Here is a 27,159-nt window from a genome sequence, read left to right on the forward strand (position 1 = left end):
CTCAGCTCTCCGACATTGATATGCAGCGATAGTTCTAGTTGTGACCACAGGCCTTGAGTTCTGATACTGCCCAGGTGTGCTCCCCAGCCCATCTCCAATGTATCTGTGACCAGCAACAGTGAGGGCTGAGGCTTGGCGAAGGGCACTCCCACACAGACCACCTGAGGTTGTAGTTACCAGCTGAGGGACTTGAGAATCGGGGGTGGGAGAGTAATAAGTCTGTCCAGAGAGTCCCAGCTGGGTCTGTATAGATTCAACAACCAAGCCTGGAGGGGGTGAAGGCACAATATGGCGTGTTGTCTACGTACGTGCAGGCTGCCATATGCCCCAGAAGCTTCATGCAGTTTCTGGCTGTAGTTGTAGGAAACTGGCAGAGTCTCTCGATGATGCCCCTTATGTTTTGGAACCAGGACTCGGGCAGGGAAGCTCTGGCTCGAGGGAAGTCCAGGAGAACCCCAATACATTCTATTTTTTGGGTTGGGGCTAGGGTAGACTTGGGCCCATTCAGAATGAGCCCCAACCAGCTGAAAGTGGCATGTGCCAACGCCACATGCTCTTGCATTTGTACTCAAGAATCACCCTTGATGAATCAGTCATCCAGGTACGGGAAAACCTGTACCCTGCATTTGCAAAGGAAGGCTGCCACAACTGCCATGCACTTTGTGACCATGCAAGGGGCCATTGAAAGCCCAAATGGGAGTACAGTGAACTGATAGTGTCGGCTGCTGACCACGAATCTCAGGAATCGTCTGTGCGCCAGAATAATCAATATATGGATGTACGCGTCCTTCAGTTTGAGGGCAGCGTACCAGTCCCCTGGATCCAGGGAAGGAATGATGGTGGCCAGAGAGACCATACAAAACTTGAGTTTTCTTATAAACGTGTTGAGACTTCGCAGATCCAGGCTAGTCCTGAGCCCCCCTTTGACCTTGGGGATGAGGAAATATCAGGAGTATAATCCCCTATCCCTGAAATCCTGAGGAACCTCCTCTATCACCCCTAGAGCAAGGAGCGATTGCACCTCCTGTAGAAGGAGTTGCTCGTGAGAAGGGTCCTTGAAGAGGGATGGGGAAGGTGGGTGGGAGGGCACAGAATTGGATAAAATATCCCACCCCCACCGTGCTCAGGACCCAGTGATCTGAAGTAATCTGGGCCCAGGCATGGTAGAAGTGGGACAGATGATTCACAAAGGGAGGGAAAGGATCTGAGACTTGAGCTGGAGCTCCATCCTCGGGCGCACATTCAAAAGTTTGCTTTCGAGCCGGGGGAGGAGAGGGGGGCTGCTTGGAGGAGCCCTGGCCCTGGCCAGAGGAGAACTGCGGAGGTCACCTCCTGCTCTTTCTGCCCCTCCATCGACTATAGTCCTGCCAAGGGGATCCTGGATAGAAGCGTAAGGGGGACTGTGGTTTGAAGGGCTTTCTCTGAGGTGCTGACATGTGAATTGCCAGAGATTTGAGGGTTGCTTGTGAGATCTTGAGACTGTGCAGTCTCGAGTCCATCTTGTCAGTGAACAGTCCCGCAGCGTCAAATGGAAGGTCCTGTATTGTATTTTGGACCTCTGCCGGGAGTTCCGAAACTTGTAGCCATGAGCTACACCTCATTGTAATGGCCGTGGCCATAGTCCGCTTCACTGACTCGGCAGAGTCCAAAGCAGCTTGGAGGGAGGTTCTAGCCACCACTCTGCCCTCCTCTAGGACTGCAGCAAATTCCTGTTGTGACTCCGAAGGGAGCAGTTCCTGAAACTTGGAGAGGGCGTTCCAAGAATTGTATGTGTAGCAGCTAAGTACCATCTGCTGGTTGGAAAGTCAAACTGGAGTCCCCGGTCGAGTATACCTTTTGACCGAAGAGGTCCAACTTCTTGGCGTTCTTGTTTTTTGGGTCAGGCCCCAGTTCCCCTGCCGCTCCCTGTCGTTTGCTGCATCCACTACCAGGGTCCCCAGTTGGGGGTGTTTGAAGAGGTGCTCATACCCCTTTTGAGGGATGAAGTAACGCCGCTCTACACCCCTGGCCACAGGTGGTATAGAGGCCGGAGTCTGCCAGAGCACCTTCATGGTGTTTTGAATAGTTTTTATAAGTAGCAGTTCCACCTTGGAGGGATCCTCCGCGGTGAGTATGTCAACCATTGAGTAAGTCCTCCACAACCTCCTCAGTTTGCATGTTGAGGTTCTGGGCCACCCTCCTAAGGAGGTCTTGGTGGGTTTTTATGTCTATTGCCAGAAGGGACGTAGTAGTGCCTGCTACTGCCTCGTCCAGCGAGGAAGAAGATGAGGCTCGAGGTGGGAGAGATTCCTCTGGTTCCCTGGTGATGTGCTCAGGGACATCCACTGCGACTGGTGGTGTGGGAGCCGCGGGCATTAGCAGCTCTGACAACACGCCTGATCTGGGATGCCCAGGGTCTGAACATGAGGAGCCCTGGACATGTCGGGGGCAACCGACATTGTGGGGGGAGGGAGCATGGACAATGGAAACTACTGGTGCCACCCTGGAACTATGACCTTGGGCCTGGTAATAGGCCCAAGGTGTCCAAAAGGACCACTGTCCCGGGCCCTGCCTCTGGGGTAGCCAGGATACCATCGGTACTGCGGGGTTCTCTGCTCTATGGTGCAGACACTGGTGCCAGGATCTTGAGCGGTACCAGCTGTGTCGGGACACGAATGAGTCAGCCTCTGACTCGGAGGAGTAGTCCGAGCCTGACCAGGGAGAGGCAGACCCTTAGGGCGCCGGGGAGTGGTACCGAGGCCATGGGGAATGGCCCCGAATCATGGTGGGCTTGCCCTGGTGCCAGATAGGTGGTACTGCCATCGGTGCCGCCGTCCATGCCTGAAGTGGTGTCTGCAACTGAACCGGTGCCTGGGAATGTGAGGTGGGGGACTATGCCATCATGTCAATCAAGTCCCGCGTGGCCTTGAAAGTATCTGATGTGGAGGGAAGGTCCAGGTCCTCCTCCAACACCTCCTGGACCAGGGAGTCCATCGACACCAGACTCGATGGACCTCCCCTCGAGGCCGGAGTCAACCTTCTGGTGTCCTGGCGCGGGATGCACCACACTGGTGTTCTGTGTGTTCCTCTTGACGGGGGAACAGCCCCTCTCCGCCTTTTTCTTCTTATGTAGCACCAGGGATTGTGATCAGTATTGCACCGATGAGCCGGCCTTCCACCCTGGGGAGCGGTACTGATGCTCCTTATGCAAGTCCTTCCTCGTTGCCGAGGTGTCCTGCACCAAGGCTGGTGCGCTCTGCACTGAGCTGCCAGTGCCACCTTGTGTGCCAGTTGAGGCTGGAGAGCGGACTCCATTAAAAGGAGTTTCAGCCGATAGTCTCTCTCTCTTTTGGTTCTGGGCTTGAAAGGTCTGCAAATACTATACTTGTCCTGCAAATGTCCCTCTCCCAGGCACTTCAAACAAGCAGCGGGCAAATCCCTTCTGGGCATAGGCTTACCACACCTATCATATGGCTTGAATCCCTGGGGCCAAGCCCCGGCATGCCCTAGACAGGGGGGGGAAACCCCCAACTTAAACTTACTCACTAACTAACTAAGAAACTTATTAACTACTATGATAACGATTAACAACTATGTGCAGGAAAAAAAAACACTAGGAAAAACACTTGCTAAAGCAAGAGATAAGTTGCTCCAACGACCATTACTGGCAGTAAGAAGGAACTGAGCAGGTGGCAGCATGAAGGCACCACTCCAGGGGGCTCCAGAGCCGACCCGACGGGTACCCAGCTAGGGGTAAAACCTTTCGATGATCGTGCACATGGCGCGCGCACACACCTATGGGAATGGACATGAGCAAGCACTCAAAGAAGAACATTTGTTTCTAAAATGAACAATGCTGTTAGGGCAAAGCAGTGTCATTGTGTCAGCTCTGAGGTAAGGCTTCAGTTGTTGAATTGCATTACTTGAAAAGCATCCACCATTCAGCTTTATTAAAAGGTCTTTCCAATTAAACCAAACAGCTGTGTTTGGGATTACAAAAACAACCACAGATCTCCTCAGAGCCATAAATCAGGCATTAGACACTCAAAGATTTTCACCTCTCTTCAGATCAAGATGTTCTGAGGTTCTCCTAGCCAGCCTACAGGACACAGGGTCCCATTTTATGAAGTTAAATATTTTAGTCTGTGATCTTTAAGATTAACAGTTTGGGGAATTTCCTCTATTGCATCTTGTTTCATTCATCGTCCAATTCAACCAATTGTTTTAAAACAACTATGTTTGTGAAATGTGCTTTGCAGAGCTTGAAAGAAAAAGAAAAAAAGAAGTTAATGTTGAGAAAGGCTCCTTATTTATACTGTGAGACTGTGCATGATATTTGCATAATGTGATATCAGAAGAAACAAATTGTACCAGCAATAAACATATGGAGACAAGTGCAAATGCTGTGTAGAAGTGGGAAAGATTGTAATATTTCAGAGAAATTGTGGATCTACATTTGGGAAAGAAAAACAATCCGAATTTTTCTCTAGAGAAAATATGAGCAAAGAAATATTGAGTCATGATTCGTTTCAGTGTTTGTTAAGATATTTAAAGATCTGATACTGCACATTAATAAAACATGCACGCTATACTATGCAATCAGAAAAGATGTCATCTTGAGCCATGGCAGCACATGGAAGTGTGCAAGCAATTCATAGATTGTTTGTGTTCGGTTTACAGTTATAGGAATCAGTGCACCCAATAATGGACAATGTTAGACAATAAAATACAAAGCACACCCACCTACTTGTGAAAACACATATGACAAAGACAAATCATTGAACAGAAGTGGCCTAAAGGGGACACGAAAAGGAAGAAATCCTGTGCCTGCTCCTACAATGCCAACACATACAGAACTGCTGTTGAAATTAATAGGAGATGATGGTTAAGGCCAGAGGTGGGCAAACTACAGCCTGCGGGCCACATCCGGCCCACGGGACCCTCCTGCCCGGCCCCTAAGCTCCCGGCTGGGGAGGCTAGCCCCGGCCCCTCCCCCGCAGCGCAGCCTCAGCTCACTCTGCCACCAGCGCAATGCTCTGGGTGGCAGGGCTGTGAGCTCCTGGGGCAGCACAGCTGCAGAGCCCGGCCTGACCCAGTGCTCTGTGGCGGCGACGGCATGCCTGGTTCCAGCTGGGCAGCGTGGCTGTAGCACTGCCAGCCACCGGTGCTCCAGGCAGCATGGTGAGAGGGTAGGGGAATTTAGGGGGTGGGCAGGGGGCAGGTGTGTGGCTAGTGGTCGGGGTGGTCAGAGAGTGGGGAGCAGGGGGGTGGAATGGGGGCAGGGGTCCTGGAGGGCCCATCAGGAATGAGAGGAGGGGTTGGATGGGGCAGCAGGGGGCAGTTGGGCAGGGGTTCCAGGGGTGGTCAGGGGACAGGGAGCAGTGGGGGTGGGTGGATGGGGCAGGGGTCCTGGGGGTCCATCAGGGAACAGGAGGGGTTGGATGGGGCAGGAGTCCCAGGGGCGGGGGGGTGGATAGGGGGTGGGAGCCGGGCCACGACTCCCTCCCCTAACCGGCCCTCCATACAATTTCCGAAACCCGATGCGGCCCTCAGGCCAAAAAGTTTGCCCGCCCCTGGTTAAGGCACTATTCTGGCACTCAGGAAAGCCTGGTTCAATTCCCTGTTCTACTACAGACAGTTGCCAAGTCATCATCTTTGTGCCTCAGACCCGCATTAGTAAAAAGCGGGTACTAATAGTTGGGTTGTGTGTGTGTGTGTGTGTGTGTGTTGTCTATTTGGAGTGGGGTTTTCAAAAGCACGCTACATTTGTTTACTTCTGCTTCTATTGAAGTCAGTAGAGTTTTACCATTGACTTCAATGGGAGCAGAGTTACAGGAGTGCTGATCACTTTTGAAAATTCCACCCATATACAATAAGCTCTTTGGGGCAGGGGCTATCTTTACTAGGTGAATGTACAGCACCTAGCACAATGGGGCCTAGATCTCAAATGGGGTCTCTAGGCACTGTTGTAATACAAACACTAAGTAATACTATATGGCAGGGGTCGGCAACGTTCGGCACGCGGCTCGCCAGGGTAAGCACCCTGGCGGGCCGGGCAAGCACCCTGGCGGGCCGGGCCAGTTTTATTTACCTGCTGACATGGCAGGTTCAGCCGATCGCAGCCCCCACTGGCCGCGGTTCACCGTCCTGGGCCAATGGGGGCGGTGAGAAGCCGCGGCCAGCACATCCCTCGCCCGCGCCGCTTCTCGCCACCCCCATTGGCCCGGGACGGCGAACCGCGGCCAGTGGGGGCCGCGATCGGCCGAACCTGCCGCGTCAGCAGGTAAATAAAATTGGCCCAGCCCACCAGGGTGCTTACCCTGGCGAGCCGCATGCCGAACGTTACCGACCCCTGCTATATGGGGAGGCTATATAGGACCATATCTTCTGTCACAGTAGGCTGCATACCTGCTGGATTATAATGAATCAACAATGTGTGTATGCTTTGTAGGGGATATATGTTTGCCTCTTTATTATTAAGGGTCCTGTAGTAGAGGTTTACTTAGAGTGCCTAGCAGCAGCTCTGAGTCATGTTGGGGCCAGTATTGGCCTTCAGAAACAGGCAGAACCAAGCAGATTGCTAATGCGGAGAGAACCTGCCCTAAAATCTACAGGTTAGAGGGGTTACTTACACAGGCAAATCTCCCATCTAGCTTGGATGACACCGATATGTGTGAGCAACGATATTCATTATGCAATGGGACAGTCTTTTGGCAGATATTGTAAGAATGCACAAGGCCAAAGCAGGGAGAGATTAACAGAGAAGGGCGGAGAATTGGTCCTGAACAATTAACACAAGTTAATAAACAGAAAACATCTACAATATTTCTAAGGAGACACCTGCACATGTTACAAATTAGTCAAATGTATAGGGTAGAAAATGCCAGGATTCACTGATCTTAACAGGACTTAATTGCTACATAACTAATGTACTAACTGAATAATATTTTAAAGTAAAAAAAGTCTTCTCTCTGCATTCCTTTCACAGGCAAAAGTCCTAGTCCAGCTAACGGAAGTTTTGCCTGACTAAAGAGTATACAGCAGGCTGCTTAGAGAGAATGAAAATTTTCAAATATACATGCTTAGCAGCCTGAACACACAGAAAATTGTACTGCATTCCCTTTGCCTCATTTTCTTTAATGGCTCCTAGTGACATAGCTCCTAGACCTCAACAATTGCCATCTTCTTGATCTATTAAGATTTCCCAGGATGCACTAGGCTAGAGACTTCGGTAACACCACTGATCGATGCTGCAACAATATAGCAAAGGGTTTGGCAATAGGTAAAAGATGCATCCGTTCTTAGTCATAGAGTCAAAGATTCCAAGGCTGGAAGGGACCATCGTAATCATCTGGTCTGACCTCCTATACAACCCAGGCCATAGAACTTTCCACAAATAATTCCTAGAGCAGAACTTTTAGAAAAAACACACCCAATCTTTATTTAAAAATTGTCAGTGCTGGAGAATCCATTATGACCCTTGGTAAATTATTCCAGTGGTTAATTACTCTCACTCTTGAAACAGTGAGTCAGTATGGTGCACTCCTCTACAATTACCCTTTTATTAAAAATACCGTTACTCACAAATGTGTTAAGGAAACAAAAGTAATAGTTTTAAAAGGTGATGAAATTCTAGTTGATTAAGTCTAGCTGACAATTCTGCTGCTCAGGGTAAGGTCGGGATATTTCTCTAACCCCCCCTCAAATATTGATTCAGCCATAACATCAAACATGAATTTTTATCTTGTTACCGCTATATTTTTCTTGGACATACCCATTTATATACCCAATGCAAAAAAAAAAAATCTTGTTTCTCCATTTATGTCCCTATAACATATCTCATCTATTGATGGGACATAGATTCACAATTTTTATTGTATATTTTGACTATACAATATACGACATTATAGTGAGAGCAATGTCCAGTGCACAGTCATTCACTGTATTCTCAGGTTGATTTTTATACACTAGTCAGATGCAGCTGTACTTATGGTCCCATAGGGAGTACATCTAGTATTCTTTTCCCTTCAGTAGTGCCATAAATACAGCTACAAGCAAAGTACTGCACATAAAGTAACTATGTCATTTTAGTAAGAAGTGAATAATGCCACAGATTTTAGTTGTCTCGATTCATTCTTTTTTATAGCATGTTGAACAAAGGGAGGTTATATTTTGAAATAGTCCATTGTGTTTGTCTTTCTTCAGAGAGGGCAATTCCTTCATGGGAGTGTTTCCCATATGGTAGTTTTGTGAACCATCTGGTTATGGAGGGGCATCTATAGACTTTTCCACTATGCTACAGTCTGAGTTGCAACTAGGAGGAATTGTAATGGGAATAGCAACTTTCCTCTGACTTCCTCTCTGCATACTCCCCTCAAAGCTCATGGTATGTTGAAACGAATGGTGTCCCTCTATCTCTTGGGCATGCATGTGGACCATCTTGGACTTTGCAATTTCATGTGTTTATGCTCATTCCATACATTGCAGCCTCACTAACGTTGTCACAACAGGCATATTTCATTTTTTGTAGTCTTGATGAGGTCAGATAAAATCTAGACAATACAGTGTTGGACAGAAAACTAGGAAAAGAGGGTAAATCACAAATTCTTTCCATTCTTCAACTAAATTTCAGCATTTTCTGACTAGCTCTAATGTAGTACTTGATATAGTGGACCAGAGTCAACTCCAGTGAAGTCAACAGCACAATATTACATCAGTGACACAACTAACCCAGCCTGTACCTATAAACACTATGAGGTCTTCCAAAAAGGATCTTATAGTCCCACTTATGTCTTCAAGACTCAAATGCCCTAGAACAATTGCAGATTGCATTGTGAAATACGAGTGACGAAGAAATTGAGAGCCCTATCTATGCCCTACAAGTCAGATTGTGACACTCTTACCTACACAGAATAGTACCTTACCCCTTGAATAGTCCCAATGATATCATCGGGACTACTTGATGAGAGTAAGGTATCTCAGTCTGGTCCTAAATGCAGACAGTGTCAGCAACCAAGAGGATGGAAAGGCAACAGTTTCTAGAAGTTGCAGCTGTAGCATGAGCAGGTTGTGGGTAAGGAGGTTCTCCTGCCCTTGTCCTACACTATAATGCCAACCAGTTCCAGTGCAGTATGTCTGACAGGTGTGTGTCTTTGTGCTGAATCTTGTGTAAAATATTCATTGTGTGTTGAGGTGCACATAATTCCCTTTTCTTGTTGGAATCAGGGTTTCTTCCTGCTTGTATTTCAAATCTGGGCTCAAGTATTAGGTACATAATGAATCAGACCTTCACCTCTAGATGTCATTACAGACAGTATAATTCAAATGGGTATATCTAAAACCAATTCCAGTTACCGGGGGGTGGGGAGGCAAATAAGGGGGAGGGAGGATATGTCAATCAATTGGGGTAGATTCTGCTCTCTGTTACACCAGTGTAAATCTTGAGGAACTCCATTAAAGGGTGCAGAATTAGGACAGAAAGAGATAGGAGCCAGCTGGCTGTTATGTGCTATGTTGACCATTTACTAGAAGCATTAGGCCAATTCTGCCCTAACTTGTAGCCCTTTAGGTCTCTCTCCCACGCATTTTATTTTCCCAAAAGCCTATTTCTCATTTTGAAAACTTGATTTGCAAGCACATTTAAAAGTTTCACTTATTAAATTGTAATGAAATGAGATTTTCCTTCTAGCCCCTAATCTGAAATCCACATTTATCTGTTTCTTTAAGCAACAGTATTTTGGCAATTGAAAAGTCTCAAAAACCCAACAAAACCCCTTATAAAGCAATCTGGATTTAGTAAGAAAGCTTTGTCGACTCTGGCTCAGCAGAGTTAGTTATCCTGGTTAATTGGATCGATGGTGACAGCTGTAATTACCAGAGATGGGATTGCCTGTACTGTAATTACACTTCAATCTTCAGTGTCAGCTGGACTGTAGAATACATACTATAGATTCTCCCAATTAGAAACAGGTTAAGGAGAGCATGGTATTTCTGTGATAATCATGTTTGTTATTGTATAGAATAAAAATATATGGCAGCAGCTAAAAGAATTGTTAATCTGAAGCAGTTTTGCTGATTCAAAGGCATTAATCCACAAAGCTTTACTGCTACGTGGTTTCTCAAGATAACCGCAGTACAGAGGAACTGAAGTTTTTCACCTAAATAGTTGCTAGCTATTCAGCAAATTGCAACTCCCAGTGTTTGCACTGATATTCTTGGATATAGCGTATAACATATCAGTGTTTATAGAATAAAGAACATCTCCTTTCAAAAACACACATTAAATATAGGAATAATTTGATTGACTTTAATTTTTTTAGGTCCATCATATTAAAGCTTATGCTACTGTGTGAAACCTGCTCAAAGAACAAGAAAAAGGAATATGAAAAGCATTAGGGTTTGGCATTTGCTCTAGGTTTGGAAGACATCAACCATTAATATAATTTAAAGTATAAAGAGTGCATTTCAAAAGCTTGAAGTGTCGTATGCTTTCCTACAACCGGATGGTTTAAATATTTGTTATTAAAACTACTGCAACTAGTAAAGACAATATACAGTGCTATTTCACAGGAAAATTGAAACACTCTACAATCAGTAACAAGTATTTCTGGGCTTTTCTGAGGGGGAGGAATTATATATTTCTATGATTCATTTTTTAAGAGTTCTATTGCTGACTTCAACCCACCCCTACATATATCTCAACTATTTCAGTTCCCAATAAGGGTATTGTATGTGCTCTTTCTGCAAGGCCTGGCACATGCACAATTATTGCTTGTTTTTCAGTCTACTGATTAAGATTAATTCATTTTTCTCATTTAGGGAAAAAGAAAAAAAAAAAAGAGAGAGAGAGAGAGAGAGAGAGAGAGAGAGAGATGGAATATCTTTTTGGACCTAAAATATTCATCTATTTTCTGATATACCAAAGACTAAAAAGCCTGAATGAAATATACCCCGGTGCACCCTTTAAATCGCATGAATGCAATAGAACACAAAGCAGGATTTAAGTGGTGCATAGACCTCTACACCGGGTGAATTTCTCCCTTATGGGGAAAGTTTGTGTCTTTAGTTTTTAAAGCCTCAGTTTTGTTTCCATACAGAGATCACATTCACCACAGTAAGTGCAAGACGGGGTCTTGCCCTATAAATCCGCACAAGGAAGTATGGCGGTGTAAGGCATCTCCCTTTGTCACTGAGTGGGCTATCTAGATCATGGGTTATAATGTGGGGAGAAGGGAGCAAACTTTGCAGGACTGCTACCTCCCTCCCTGCACAGAGATGGGGAGTAGTGGGAAGGGGACAGGAGTAGGCAGACTCTTGACTCCACACTGTGTGTCCTGAGTGTAGGGAAAACCATAATGGGCTGGTGCACATTGCTTCCCAGCTGGAGGGAGGAGGGACTCAGGGACTGAATTTTGCTCCTTTTGCATTTGGCCCCTGGTCTACTGCTTGGGCACTGCAACTATGCACTGCCCCTTCTTTGAGGCTAGTGGTAAATCCACAACTTACCCTAAAGATGGGGAGGAAATACATTTTTTTTTTCCATTTTGATGAATGTTTCTAGTCAATTGACTTCTACAGAAAATAGCAAATTAGGGAGTGAAGATAACGGTACCTCACTGGAACCTTAATTTACACCCGAATCCATTTACAATACTATCAAGATTTATGACAACAATTCTCACCATAATTTGTCTTTTTTTTTAAGTTTTAAATTGACATTAAAACTGAAATGTTTGTTTTGTTAAATTCTAGAATTTTTCCCAGTTATACTAGTTTTCTCTATCTTTTTCCTTCTCCCCGACAGTACATATCTCACCTTTTCCTTCCAAGAGTCTCAACATAATCGCAAAGATTTTGGCGGTCTATTTCACTGTCCATTCAGGGCTCCAAATGATTTTATTTTCTATGATATTGTTATTGAATTTTATCTGAAATGCATGCCTTGATTTTCAATATCCAATAAGATATTAAAACTCTAGTGCAAGTACTAATTGCTACAATATGTAGTTCTTTTCGTCAGGTTAAAAATGAGATAGTTTATTATTACTCTTTTTAGAAAAATTTTGTTTTGCATTTGAAAATGAGGCCTCTCAGGCTCTGATCAAGGAAATTACTTAAGTACATGTTTAATTTTACTCATGTGAGGATTGCCTTTGAGGTCAATAGAACTACATGTTTAAAGTTAAGCATGTGTTACTGCCTTGCTAGACTGAAGCCTCAGACATTTCCAGAGATTTTAATATTATATTTGGAAACCAGATGCTGCCCGTTTTGGACAACCTCTTAGTTTAATAACAGGGTAAAGTCTCCTTTGTTCATACTTCAGCTTTCACACAGTGACAATCAAATAGTTGCTGAAAATGTCTTTATCTCATATGCCGAGACTGAACAACCTTGTTAATTGGGCAATCCTGCTGGAGCAGTGTCTGAAGTGCATTGCAAACCATAATTAAAATATGACATTACAGTGATATGTGGAGGCAACCTGCTTTTTTTTTTTTTTTGAAGTCTCAAGAATAGACTTTCTTGAAGGTGCAATGCTGTACTACAGAAACATTAAAAAATAACTAAAACATTGTCATGTGATCTAGCTACCCAGATTAGCAACTCTCAGTTTCATTAAAGGATTAATCAGATTGGAAAACCAAAGACAAAAACTGTCTCTCTATTGCTAAAGATCTGAGTATTCAGCCACTACATTTCATTTTATGTAGGGTCTTCCCAGTTCACAAACACAAACAGAAAAAAGTAACTTTTGGGGACTTGAGAATGCTCACACTAATGCACTGAGAAGAGACCTTGTTTGTCGCAGCAGAAATACATACACAGCTGATAAAAGTGTCTTGACCACACTGATCCAAGGTAATGAATATTAAAGCAATGCTTACCTTTCTCAGGGGACTGTCTCTTCAGTAATAAAAACTAGTGGGGAAAAACAAAAGAGGGAAACAGGTCAATTCACATAATTATATTTGTTGTGAACATGCATTTGTGTTGATTTTGCCATGAAACTATTAGCTTAGTTACAATTGAATTAATCCGCTAAATTTTTCCAACTAATTCAGTGGTTAGTTTTCCTCAGCTACTTTTGACAGTATTTGTTCAAAAACACCCAAAAAAGCTTGCTGTTAGTAACTTGCTGAGTTTGCAGAGCACATTCCTTATTTTCAACTCACTCAGCAAGCTTAGAACAAAGCACACAGATGGATGGGCTATTTTGATGCAATTAAATGTATATATAGACATTCTTACTATACTTTTGGAATTGGTATAGAAACATTTAGTTTAGAAATAACACTGAGATGATCAATGTTGCAGGAGCCTTAGTTACTGTCAAAATGTGTACACATTTTCCTGAGATCCTGTTTTTGGCTTGAAGACTTTCTTTCCTTCTTTCTTTAGCCAAAGAAGAAATGTTTTTGCACAATTAAAAAAAGATATTCCTTTATAGAAAACAACACAATGTGACTTAAAAAAAGTGTTGCAGTCAAAACTATTTTAACATTGGATATACCAGAAAGTATTAAAATAGTTTGGAGTCTTTTAAAGTTATAAAGTTAATACAATTTATTCAGAATATCTTCTCCTACAAGGCAATAGAGATGCCTCTGTAGATATTATTGTTTCAAATTCAATATGTATTAGCATTCACAGGATAATTTACCTCAAAAACTGAAAAGCATGGAAGTGTGTTAAAATCCTTTTACTTAAAAATAAAGAATGAGTTTTAAGTTACTCAGAATTACCCTATTTTTGTTAGCTCTGTGCTTTGTATTTCATGTTCTGCTACTGAAAACACAAAGCTTTCATTAAAATACATTAAATATAATCAGAGTATTAAAGTGACCAAATCTTTTATCATCATGTACATATTGATCAACTTCTTTGTGCAAATTAGGGGAGTTTCCATGAATGCTAGTGAACTACAGTCGTCTCTTAATAAAACAGCAACATGTACCAGAAACAGGAAAAAACGTTTCTTTTTGTAGTTTGAACTTTAAAGTAATCTCCTCTCAATTTTCAGGTGATAGCTTTTAGAATTAACCTTGTATTCAATGAGGACAATTCCCTCTGGTATTATTTGTACCGAGGCTGAATCACCTTTATAGTTTAACTTTTATGTATGTATGATAAAGTGTCCTAACCCCCAATACCTTTGATACTTTTAGTCTGAACATTTGAGAAGTCTCTCTTTTTAAAAACCAAAACTGAAAGGCACAATTAAATTCTTTGCTTGTAGATTAAATTATGCCTGCATAGTCCTGGAACACAGATAATTTGATGTACTTTGAATTCAGACTATACAAAGAACCAGTCCATCTACCAGGTTACCTACCCAAGAGCTTAGTGTAGTGTAATCAGAAGGGCACACCAACCTTTCCATGAGCTGTAAGATGAAGAGTCCAAGTTTCAATTATTCATTACATGGATATATCCTGGGAGATTAGTACTCATCACCGTAACTTGTCACAAAATTGACTAAACAAAATTTATTGCTGCAGCTAATGCTATTCTCTTAAAGCACAAAAAAATTATGACATGCCATACAGTTACACTCAATAATAATGGAATGTAAGATTTTTACATAATGTCCATCTGATTTCCCTCTCACTTACACCAGTATAAACCGGAAGTAACATCACTAAAGCCAATGGCATTGCACCAGTGTAAAACTGGTGCAAATGGGAGGAGAATCAGACCCCTTACAGCCAGCATAGAAGGCAGTATCCCGCATCTATAGGTATACGGAAAATGTAAAACCTGACAGACAAAAATCTATGTATGTTTTCATAGAATTATCCCTCCTTTTACTGAATTTATACTCATCCATTGTATAAAAAAATCTGTTTAGATTAATAATTACTATTCTAACTGGTTGATTTACAGTGAGTCCTATGCTGTAATTAGTATCTAAATACTGTGTAATTAAAGGGCTGTCAGATATATCCTCCATTAACAGAGAGAGGGAAATATACAGTTTTAAAATTGACAGTGGAAAATATTTACAAATGCAAACATGAGAGGGTTTTTAAAAAGAGCTGGAAACATGGGTTTATACAACTCATAGGCCAAATCCTATTCTCCTGAGTCATATTTAAGTAAATGGGGCTATTAATGTGAATAAGGGGAGCAAAATTTGCTCCCCATAGTTACACTTCAGATTACTGGATGTTATGTGCAAACTGACAGCCAGCATGACCAATATACATGCCTGATTTCTGGCACTTATGCACTTTCATGTTAACTTCTCTGGGCAAATATCTTGTGATCATGCAAAGTTATTCACAGTCTGAGCCACATAACAGACCTAGAGATTTGTGACTCAGACAGACAATCAGGATCTAGGTGGGATCTCTGTTCAAACAGAGCTGCTGGTAGATCTACCCAGTTGAGTTCCTCATTTCTTGGAGCCTTCTATGTACCCTGTACAAGCAGGAATATTTTTAGGTAGAAAATTTTTGGCATCAGAAGACAGCATGAAATCATATGGCAATTCAAGAACTGGGTGCGTTGGGAGGACAATCTGATTATTATCATCTTTGCATGTTACTATCAGAACCTTTTTAATATGCAGGTTACTGTAGCTGCGTAGATTTCCATTGTTTGCCATACGTTTTAAAGAGATATCAGAGGCTGTCTTCTACTTTAAGACATATAACTTTTCTCCTGCTGGCAAAGGTTTCATTTACTTCTTATGCCATGTCTACACTATCACTTATGATGGCAAAACTTATGTCGCGGAGGGTGTGAAAAAACAGCCCCCTGAGCGACATAAGTTTCATCAGCATAAGTGGTAGTGAACTTCTCCCACTGACATAGCTACCGCCGCTCATTGGAGGTGGTAATTATATCACTGGAAGAGCTCTCTCCCATCAGCATACAGTGGTTACACAAGAAATCTTACAGCGGCGCAGCTGCATTGGTACAGCTGCATTGGTACAGCTGTGCCACTGCAAGGTCTCTAGTGTAAACATAGCCCAAGATAGAGGACATCCTAAGTTTCAGGATCTGTGCTGAGCTGATTCTTTATTTGTCTCAGGATGCTGCTGAAATGTTACACAAAGTGGGTACTAAGAATAAATCTCTGTCTGGTTTAGGAAATTTAAATTGTGCCTAGTTGGAGCATAGCCAATGAAGATGGCAGAGAGGAAGAGCTTTCCATGCCTACCAGTTCTAACCTATTACTGTAGTGTGAAGGCCAGATTCTGATCTCATTCGCGCTGTTACACCAGCATTAGTTCACTTAATTGGAGTTACTCCTGACTTATGATTGTGTAAGTGAGATCAGAATCAAGGCCTGCTGATCCCTACTTCAAGTCAGTTGAAGAAAGGGCCTTCATCTTGAACAGCGCTTAATCCTGGCTTCAACCCCCAAACACCTGGTGTCCTGATATATGGAGCAGAGACAGACCCAGCAATAATCAGCAACCACAAAGCATCTTTTTAAAAAGGAAATGAAAGTCTTCATATTGAGAGAAAGGTTGGCCTGCTAGTTAAAGCAACAGACTGACTGCATGTCATGACCCCACAAGTCTTGAAGTTGTGTCAGCAGGGCTCCCAGTTGATTGTTGTTACCTTCCTTCCATCCAGCAGCTTGCTACTAATCAACTGAGCAGGAAAGACCATGAAACATGAAGTTACATCAGAGAGGTCTTCTCTGGGCCTAACTGGAGGAACACTATGAACTCTGATGTGTCAGGGCTTCCTATTTAAATCCAAAGAGAGGCACAGGAAGTTGTCTGCACAGCTGAACTCTATGTGGCAGCTGCATTGAACCAGGCTTTTCTCACCTGTTCCTGAACCTTGTGCCCTGGTCTTTGACTCTGGCTCTGACCTTTGACTCAACTCCTTGACTCTAACTTCAGCTCTGACCACTAGAGCTGGTCACCTACCCCTCAGATCTGAAACAGGGTAACTATGGTCAAATCACATTAATCTCTGGGTCTCAGTGTCCCCCTTTGCAAAACGTATCCGTCTTAAGAGGTGTTGTGAGGCTTAAGTCTAATATCTGTAAAGTGCTTTGAGCTCCTCAGACAGAAGGTGCTAGAGAAGTTTAAAAACCAACATACAAAACACAAAGCCAGAATGGCAAAACTGTTGCTTCAAATGCATTGTCACCATTCAGTGACAAGACAGAAAGCGAGGACTGGGTATCAGGCCAGAGGAAGTGAGACTAGAAGGTGCCATAGAGTCACTGACTCTTTGGTGCCCTAGAAGGAAAAGATCAGCTCAGATCTGTGGAAGCAAGAGTTCTTATCCCAATCCCCCTTAGCACAGGGGGCATCCACCTGTTTTACTTTTCATTTCTAACCTTTTTTGTATATAAACATGTAAAGTGCAGAAACACTTCACTTGCTTCTTAAAATAATCACATGGGCAATGCAAGGAAATGAGAGTTCTTAAAAAATTCTAACTCTTGTGCAACAGAGGAACTCCAAATTGGATGGTCTGCCAGTAGCTCTGCTCTGGGCTCTGGCAGCAGAGGTCAGTGAAATTGCTGCTGAATGAGCCCCAGTAAAGCTACCTGATTCTCAGTAGCCCAAATACATCTCATAGCTCCCTTCCATACTGGCATCTGATTCTCACTTGTGGGGAGGCCCTTTTATATTGCCAAAGTAGAGTGCAAAGCCTTTGTGTAAATGCAAATCAGGCATGTTAGCCTTCAGATAGGTGTGTATAAAGACAACAGTTACCCAAATCAAACAAAGGTGATGTGTAAGGTGGTATTGGTTATACATTGGTAAGGGAGTCAGAGGCTATGGGAGTGTAAGTGGACACAATATGCCCACTGCGAAGCCAACAGAAAGTATAAGTCAATGTATAAGTGACCTACTATCACCTATACATCCTTCACCCTCCTGTTAATTGCTTTTCTTTCTACACTCCTCTCTTTCAGTCACTCAGTGACTGATACACCAATTTTAGATTCCTTAGGACTTGAACCTTGTCTTCACTAGACATGTAACGCACCACTAGTGCTGTTTCACCAGTGGAAGCTTTTGTATAGATGTGGGAATGCATACTAGAAGAAGGCAAGCAGCAATACTGTAACCACACTTCCTTCTGGAAGACAGATTTCCAACCCCAATTTGGGATTCTCAAGAGCCCTGCTGGAGGAAGTTACTCACCAAATGTGGCCATAGGTATGATTCTCTTTCCCCCAAGCTCACTTCAAATGCTCACGTATTTTTTCTTGCACTGGGCATTGCCTTTTTAGAGTGCTGTATGTATTATTGTATAGGTTGTATTGCACAATCTAGAACGAGTCAAAAACAACATTGCTATACCTCTCTCAGCTAATGCTCACCAGCCATTTGTTACACAGTTTTTGTGTGTGTCACATAAAGTACACAGTTTGTTGTTCATTAACACCTTACTGCTCTGCACACACATCTCAGTCGTGCACTAGAATTTGAGCTTTAATACAAACTAAAAGGAAGACATGGCAGAGGCATTTTGGTGCCCATCGTTGCTTTTGGAAGTATGATGTCTCCCAGGACAGTAGAGAATTACCTCTTAACTCACACCACTCATTCCTGTTTCAACAGTCGTCTGTTGAAAAACAGTCTATGTTCTGGGGAATGGCTGGATTGAAAATCCATCTGTGTTTCAGTGTCTGAGGAGACTAAACATTTTACTAACAGACACGCTTTCCCCCCTTGATCTTTCATAGGATGGCTGGTCTGAGGCAAGCAGGAGTATGATGAGCTCAGGGCATAACAGTTCTTTGAAAATCAACAGTTATCCACCAAAATTGGGGCTGCCAGGAATTATATTGGGCACAAGAGCCCCTTTTTATTGAATTGGCCCTGCCAAATCTGATTTATGGATTAAAATAACAGTGTGGTACTATTAATAGAAAATATATATTTAAAGGTGAGATGTGCCAGCAGTCAAATTTCAGATGCTTCTCTTATAGCTGTGAACAGCAGCTAAATAACACAACAGCTAAGCACTGTAATTAATAATCTCCCACTATAGCACATTAAAAAATATCAGAGCCCCTTTCGAAGTACAGTATGTTGGAAGATGACTTGAACATGGCATTGTGCCAGGTCAGATTAGATTTTATCTGAGCATTGGCAAAGGATCAGATCTGACAAACTGATGCAAAAACACAAAGCTCAAAACATTTAGCAACGTGGATTCCGAGAGTTACCATGGAGCTTGTTGTTCAAGTTTTATTATAGTTCTCTATTAGTGTATTCATCATGAGGTACTGCACTGTATTTCGGTATATATTTTAGTCTGTGCATGGAAGATATACTCAGTTAACCAATCTAGTGTTTGATTTTATATGAATCTCATTATACTTACATAACGTATTACCCACGGAGAGGTTCTTGTCCAAAATCTGGTGGTGGGATGGTCATCTGAGAACTAGTTACAGCTCGTTAATTCTCTGGGCCAACCTGCTCCAACCCTGGCCATAGAGTAGGTTAGAGCAGTTAAGTGGTTGCTTTAAGATGTGCCAACTGGTTATAGTCACCAACAAACCATGTGTCAACTGGGGATTGCTGGAGTGTGATGTGCTATGGCTACCCCCTCTGACAGGCTCCCTTTGCTAGGGGCTAAGGAGGGCTGTCTCTACAGCCACTGATAATTCCCTTAAGCTGGGGAGACACAGGGATTTTCTGTTCCCTTTGCACTACAGGAGCAGTGTGGAGGAAGCAGAGTTTGTCCAGAGAACCTGTCCCTTTCTATTTGCACTCAGTTATATTTAAAATTATATACCCAAAACATTGTCTCTCTCCCTAAATGAGTTTTATGCAGAATTGTTGAAAGCAAATCTTTTACAGTATAACTGGACTCCTTTTTAAAAGAAAACACTGTTGATTGATTCCAAACTCTAGCATGATGCTGAACTAATCACAAATTTCATAAGAGTTTTTAATGAAAGTTGTGTCATTTTTAGGGCCCAATTTAACAAATAATATGCTCATCTTACACCCTATGGAAGCCTGCTCTAAACAGCAGACTCTAGCTTTTCAGGCCTTTGCCATGTTTGTGCCTGTTTCCATGGCATTAAAGATGAACTTGGGTTTTTGGAGAAAATAAAAATCCCCAAAGAAATTCTGAAAGAAATAGGCATATTTGATTTGGATAATTGTGACTCTGAATGATGCTGCTTGTGTGTACTTAATGTGCAGCTTCTGCTCATTATATCATGGGTAGGGATTGCATATACTTCATAGCCATGAAGAAAATTATTAAGTTAATACAGTATCCTCTGTAACTTTATTCCAGGTAATGCATCAAATCCTGATTGTCTTGCTCACATGAATAATGACAAGTTAGTATTTTAAAACACTAATTTATCAACCTCAACACCGTGTATAATGTTGGGTATGTATCATTATGCCCATTGTACAGATGGGAAAATGGACCCCGGAGGTGAAGTGACTGCTTAAGTTTAAACAGTGTGGCAGTAGCAGAAGTAGAAATGTAATTAATACAACAGCCTTATACTGCTCCCATCAATGACAGAATACTCAGGGCCCAATACTGCCCTCACTGAAGTCAATGGCAAAACTCCTTCCTGTCATGTACTCTATTCCCTAGACCATGATGTCATCAATGGGGTAGTTGCATGTGTAGAGGAATGGAATGGAACCCACATCCCTATAACTAATTCCACAGCATCAGGTTATAAAAATGGAATATCTTAGGGCTTGTCTACACTACGCAGCTTTTAGCGACAAGGCTGTGTCGACAGCCTTGTCGCTAAAAGTCAGCATTTGTGAACGCGCTCTGTCGGTATTTTGTTGGCACTTTTGCCAACAAAATACTTCCAGCTCGCGAGCAGCGTTAGCTTTGTCGGCAGGAGAGTGCTCCTGCCAACAAAGCCACGTTCACACTGCCACTTGCATCAGCAAAACTTTTGTCTTTTGCAGGGGGGCTTTTTTAAGTACCTGTGAAAGACAAAAGTTTTGTCGACAATGTCGCAGTGTAGACAAGCCCTTAGGCTCAATGGTACATTTAAAAAATCTCCCCTCCCCTGTTGCTTATGGCATTTTATGACAAATAATACCGTATGGCTGACAAATTTCTTGTTGTAAAGGGCAGAACACTAGGGCTTAGATGAAAATATTTGAGCTTGAAAATTGAATAATCAATTAGTATCCTACTGGAAAACTCACAGCCTGTGGTGATCCATTAGGAGGTATTTGGTGCTCTCAGTGTCTATGGCTGCAGGGACCATTTTCACAGATTCCAGGTGAGCACTTACCCAGGAGAATATGATAAGATCAGCTGTTTGTTTTATTTTTAAGTGCTTTTCCAAGATTTTTTCTGTACAGTGGAATGAACATAGCAGTGAAGCTAAAAATGGCAACAATAATTTCAAATAAGTGGGTTGGAAAGTCATTCTCACTGGGAAATGAACTTCTGACCTTTTCAATGAAAGGTAAAGCTGAATTTGTATTAATTTGCATAAAGAACTCATTAAATATATTGTTGAGTAATAGCTCAAGAGGGCAATAAAAACATCTGCTCAAGCTAATGCAAACAATGTGCAATGAAAAAAAAAAAGAGATTAAACAAGACTTTAAGATGACAGATTTGGCTGTGCAGTAATGTTACACCATAGCAAAAAGAAAGTCTCAGAAGGGTGTCAACATTTTTTGTCTTATCTAGTGTTCCCCATATATTCATTTCCTTTTCATTCATACCCTTAAAAATGTAGATATGGCCTTGTGTTAATTGCAGCATAATGCATTACTTGTGCAGTTAAAAAAAAAGATATGCTAGCTAGTTCTATTCTTCCCTTTATGAGAATATGTCAATATGCACGGTCCTGAACAAGGAAGCAGATTTAAAACTGGAACGTAAATTTGAACCATATATGATCCCTTCACAAACCCAAAGGAAAGTGACCCAGCTCAGGCTGTAATATAGGGAACGAGGAGTAAATAAACTTTAATAACAATATCAGCACAGTTTGAGGATGACATCAAGTCACCGGTTCATCTATTCTGTACATTGGAATCTCTATGATTGGACTGTATTTGGCATTCTGCTGTGCATTAGTTAGTTAATGCTGTGCTTATGCTAGCTGTACTTAATGAAGGCAGCATGCATGCATTCATTTTTAAGCAAAAGCTTATCTGAATATCTATACCTGATTTTGTAAGATAGATGGCAGCTCCTCAGACTGTTTGCTTTCATTCTAATGCTTAAAATATTGCAACCTCCAATAAATGGAATAATGCTGTGCTTTAGATGTTTTGCATACATGTTATATGGTGGCTCTTTTCCCCGTTAAACACACAGGGTTTCACCAGCTAAAGTGGAGGAAACTAATGCTAATTAACCCATTAAGTAATAGTTTTTGCCTGGAAACACTTTAAAGTACAAAAAAAGTATTCTGGTAAAAATAGATAGTAGTCTTTGGAGCTAATTAATAATAACGGTCTTATCCTGCTCCCATCCACGCAGTGTGCAGTTTTTTACAGCAGTGCAAAGGCAGTGTAAAAGGCTACCTGATCAGAATGGTAGTGATTTGCACTCATGTTACTAAGAATACAAGGTCAGAGCAAAGATGAGCTGGGACTTTGATGGAAGATGGATATGCTTATCAAGGTCAGTATCCAACCCAAACTGCATTCTCTCTTATCCAAAAGACTTCCCAAATGGTATTTAAAAAAAATTATTTACTTATTTGCATATAAACTAATATTTAAATATAGTTATTTAGTCTCTTCTGCTGAACAAGAATACTGGTGAGGGGCTGCCATACGACAATAGATTTAAATTTATTTTTCATGACAGAACTTAATAGGTCATCTGGTTTTTAGTATGATATTTTTACGAAATCATTGGTGGTAATAGCACCCACTGGGAAAAATTAGCATCTTAATCCCATGACGACACTTAAAAATATTTAAAAATTGATACACATTAATTGTTGAATGTGTTAACTGAAGAAAGACCTTTCCCCATTGCAACTTAAAATTGATCTATAGAAAAGCTATATGTACTGTCCACATTCTTTAATACTGATTTTCAAGTGATATTCACCATTTTAGTGCTCTAGTAGTTTAATAATCAATCACTCTCTCTCTCCCTCCTTTCAGTTAATATATGTATCTACAGCTAAGTGGGAAACATTTTTTCTGAGATTTCAAAAAACTTTCTCATTCTCTAATGGGACAATACCAAGATTTTTTGACATTTTTTGGTGAAAATCCATAGAGAGCTAGTACCCAGCCAACAGTCCAGTTGTTAGAGCATTTACCTGGGATGTAAGAGACCAGGTTTAAGTTCTAAATCATGCTTACAAACTGAGAATTTTTTTACAAAACAATCTATAAATATATCATGAACAGGGTCATTATATACAAAATAATAATGAAAGGAAACTAGATGTGAGCTTGTACCAAATGCATTGATAGTTCATACTGTCCCACTGAGCTATTATTGCTTTAGAATATATTTTTACAAGCAGAGAGTCAAACAAATAAATTGGTAGTTTTCAGCAGTGAAATGCTACAGTAAAACAAATATTTGCATTCTTAAAATCATAAATGAAAGCTCCACAAGTATCATCTGAAGCATGATAAATTTATAAATAGTTTCACTTACAACTTCTGAAGCATTAGGTTTATGAATAAAATCATGCATGATTTTCATGTTTGAAATAAAAATTCCATCTTTCTCTGATATTCACTGCCTCAAAACTACATTCACACAGAGGTAAGGTTGGCCCATAGTGGCTTGTGCCCTTCTAGAATGTCGAATGTTTCAATACTTAAACCCGTGAAAACCAGGAAATGGAGATTTAAGGCAACATAGACTTGACTATGTATTGCCTAGTTTCCAGAGGTTTAAGTTATCATCCCTGCAATGCAACCTTAGGCCTTGTCTACACTTCCGCAGTAAGTCGACCTAAGTTATGCTACTCCAGTTACGTGAATAACATAGCTGGAGTTGACGTACCTTAGGTTGACTTACTGCGGTGTCTATGCTGTGTTGCGTCAACGGGAGACACTCTTCTGTTGACTTACCTTACTCTTCTCGTTATGGTGGAGTACTGGAGTCAACCGAAGAGTGCTCTGTCAATTTAGCGCAGAGGTGGGCAAACTACGGCCCACAGGCCACATTTGGCCCGCAGGACTGTCCTGCCTGGCCTTGAGCTTCCCAGCGGGAAGGCTGGCCCCCAGCCCCTCCCCCGCTGTCCCCCCTCCTCAGCCTCAGCTCACTGTGCTGCTGTGGGGCTGCGAGCTCCTGCCGGGCAGCACAGCGGCGAGAGCCGCCGGCCTGCCCCGGTGCTCTAGACTGCACAGCGGCGTTACGGCCAGTCCTGGTGCTCTGAGCAGCATGGTAAGGGGGCAGGGAGTGGTGGGATTGATAAGGGGCAAGGGGTCCCGGGGGGCAGTCAGGGGACAGGGAGCAGGGGGCAGGTGGATAGGCATGGGAGTCCCAGGGGGCCTGTCAGAGGGCAGGGAGACTCAGGAGGGGATGGTCAGGGGACAAGGAGCAGGGGGGGGTTGGATGGGTTGGAGGTTCCGAGGGGGGCAATTAGGGGGTGGAAAGTAGGAGGGGGGTGGGGGCCAGGCTGTTTGGGGAGGTACAGCCTTCCCTACCCAGCCCTCCATACAGTTTCGGAACCCCAATGTGGCCCTCAGGCCAAAAAGTTTGCCCACCCCTGATTTAGCGGGTCTTAGACCTGCTAAATTGACCCCTGCTGCATCGATTGCAGCAGCATCGATCCCCAGTAAGTGTAGTCATGGCCTTAATTCTGCCCTCTTTGAGCAACGCACCAACATGCTAACATACATATTAGAACCCTACCCTTACAGGTACTACTGAAGATTTGGGGGAACAGAGCACATGAGCACTGTAAAACAAAGTCTCACACCTTCCGTTTGCTAAGGTGAGATGTAACAAAACAGGAGCTGCCTACACTCAATCTTGAAAGCTCTTCCACACACAGCACACTTTCCCTTAAGCTTCCTTCAGAGACAATGCTTTCACCTATTCCTCACTAAGCCCTGGAGACCAGTGCCATGTATGCCACCAGACTGGAACACTCATTTATTTCCTCGTGTCTAGTTATTATGGCACTACCCTTATTGAACCATTCCCAGTGGCGACTGCTAGCTCCAGGGAGGAGGGGGAGGATCTAAGGTTCTGTTGTGGGCACAGTATGTTCCTGAGAGGTTCCTGATTTTCTGAGGTTTAAGTGTAGCTGCTCTCCACATTCTGTGAGGCACCACTGCATAATCTGAACTCGGCCTTAACAAAGTTTTTAGGCAATTAACACTGACAGTGTCATTTTTTAAATGTTTAGCAACCAAGAGTGTTCTGTGATCACATATTTTCCTACTTGTATGTTCCCTCCATTACTCTCTTATCTTCTCATTTTCCCTGTAAATTCTGATTAGTGGGCCAGCTTGTGAGGGCTGTTAGTGGGCAATTATTTGCCAATTCAGCTAAGACTAACTGATGAGGAGCAGAGTGGACTGCATTACACAAATAGTTTAAACACAAATAGTGTGTTTTGAAGAGGTCTTCGGGTACAGATGCTCCATAAAACAATGTTCATGCACTGAAGAGTTCAGCTCCTTATTTGGGGGTCTGTACCTGAGGAACTCTTGGACCAAGTGACCCCCTACTTGCTCTACTAACTCTACTTCTGTCACTGATGAGAAATAGCAATTTTCAAAACCCTCTGCATAGGCATATGGGTTTTAGATCAATTTGAAATAAATATTGACTCAAACCAGAAACTTTGCTCTCAGGGAAAAAGGAGTCCCTGCAGAATGCAAAAAGAAAACAGTGAATATGCACCACACATTCTCATATAGCTGCCAAAGGGAGGACTTGAACTCACAGCCATAGGTACAGCTCAGATTCAATGACCACAGCACACTACCACAAGCCACACAGTTACTCTAACATCAGCCTGCCTGCAAACCCTGACTTGCAACAGAGCCCTTGTCCTGCTGCACATCTGCAAAGGACATTATCTGGCTTCAGCAATGCCCCTCTTCCATGTACATTGGCCAAACCGGACAGTCTCTATGCAAAAGAATAAATGGACACAAATCTGACATCAGGAATCATAACAGTCAAAAACCAGTAGGAGAACACTTCAACCTCTCTGGTCACTCAGTAACAGACTTAAAGGTGGCAATTTTGCAACAGAAAAGCTTCAAAAACAGACTCCAACGAGAAACTGCTGAGCTTGAATTAATATGCAAACTAGATATCATTAACTTGGGTTTGAATAGAGACTGGGAGTGGCTGGGTCATTACACATATTGAATCTATTTCCCCATGTTAAGTATCTTCACACCTCCTTGTCAACTGTCTAAAATGGGCCATCTTCATTATCACCACGAAAGTTTATTTTCTCCTGCTGATAATAGCTCATCTTAATTAATTAGCCTCTTCCAGTTGGTATGGCTACTTCCACTTTTTCATGTTCTCTGTATGTATATATATCTTCTTACTATATGTTCCATTCTATGCATCTGATGAAGTGGGCTGTAGCCCACGAAAGCTTATGCTCAAATAAATTCGTTAGTCTCTCAGGTGCCACAAGTACTCCTGTTCTTTTTGTATTCCCTGGCTTCTGACACTGCAGATCCAACCTTAACCCGAATAACTTTAAAGTATTGCTTTATCAAAGGGCCAGTGGGTTCTAGATACCGATGCATCCTGATCTGGCAATATCAATTTGCATAGGATCAGAACCACAGACTGAACCCCAGCTGTGTGCAAAAATACATACGAACCATAACATTTTGATATTATGTGCTTTTTTAAAAAGTTGGGCTGTATCTAAGGTACCTTGCTCAAAGCACCTCAAATCTGAATCAGTAACCCTGCCTTGGACCCCCATGAGGCACAGACAGTCCAAGTATGCAAATGAATTTTAGAGCAGTTAGAAAAATTGATTATTAAAGAGTAATCTAGTTGCAGCCTTAAGTACAGTAATACGACTGCTCCACTATAATTTTCCCTTCAGTTTTTGTCCTTCTGGAAGGTGAGTGGATTCTGAAGTCTGCTGTTTTGTCACTGATTCTATCTGTGCGACATCTGGCCCATCCACCCATATGCTTCAACCCTACCCTGGAAGGAACAAGTCTAGGGATAGAAATCTCCATATCCCTTGAATGCTTAGCCTAACAAATCTTTGAGTAATCCTGATACCTGCTGACTAGGGATATGACT

General features: G+C 42.6%; 1 protein-coding gene across 10 annotated transcripts in view; it reads right to left on the reverse strand.

Annotated features, from left to right (window-relative positions):
• SEMA6D (semaphorin 6D) overlaps positions 1-27,159 on the reverse strand; it is a 297,026-nt gene that overhangs the window by 86,281 nt on the left and 183,586 nt on the right. For all 10 annotated transcript variants that reach the window (XM_065559398.1, XM_065559400.1, XM_065559392.1 and 7 more), the window contains one exon: positions 12,867-12,900. The gene's annotated coding sequence lies outside the window, so the exon portion shown is untranslated. The remainder of the gene's footprint in view (positions 1-12,866; positions 12,901-27,159) is intronic.

Source organism: Chrysemys picta, chromosome 10 (assembly GCF_011386835.1).
Source record: "Chrysemys picta bellii isolate R12L10 chromosome 10, ASM1138683v2, whole genome shotgun sequence".
Lineage (NCBI taxonomy): Eukaryota > Metazoa > Chordata > Testudines > Emydidae > Chrysemys > Chrysemys picta.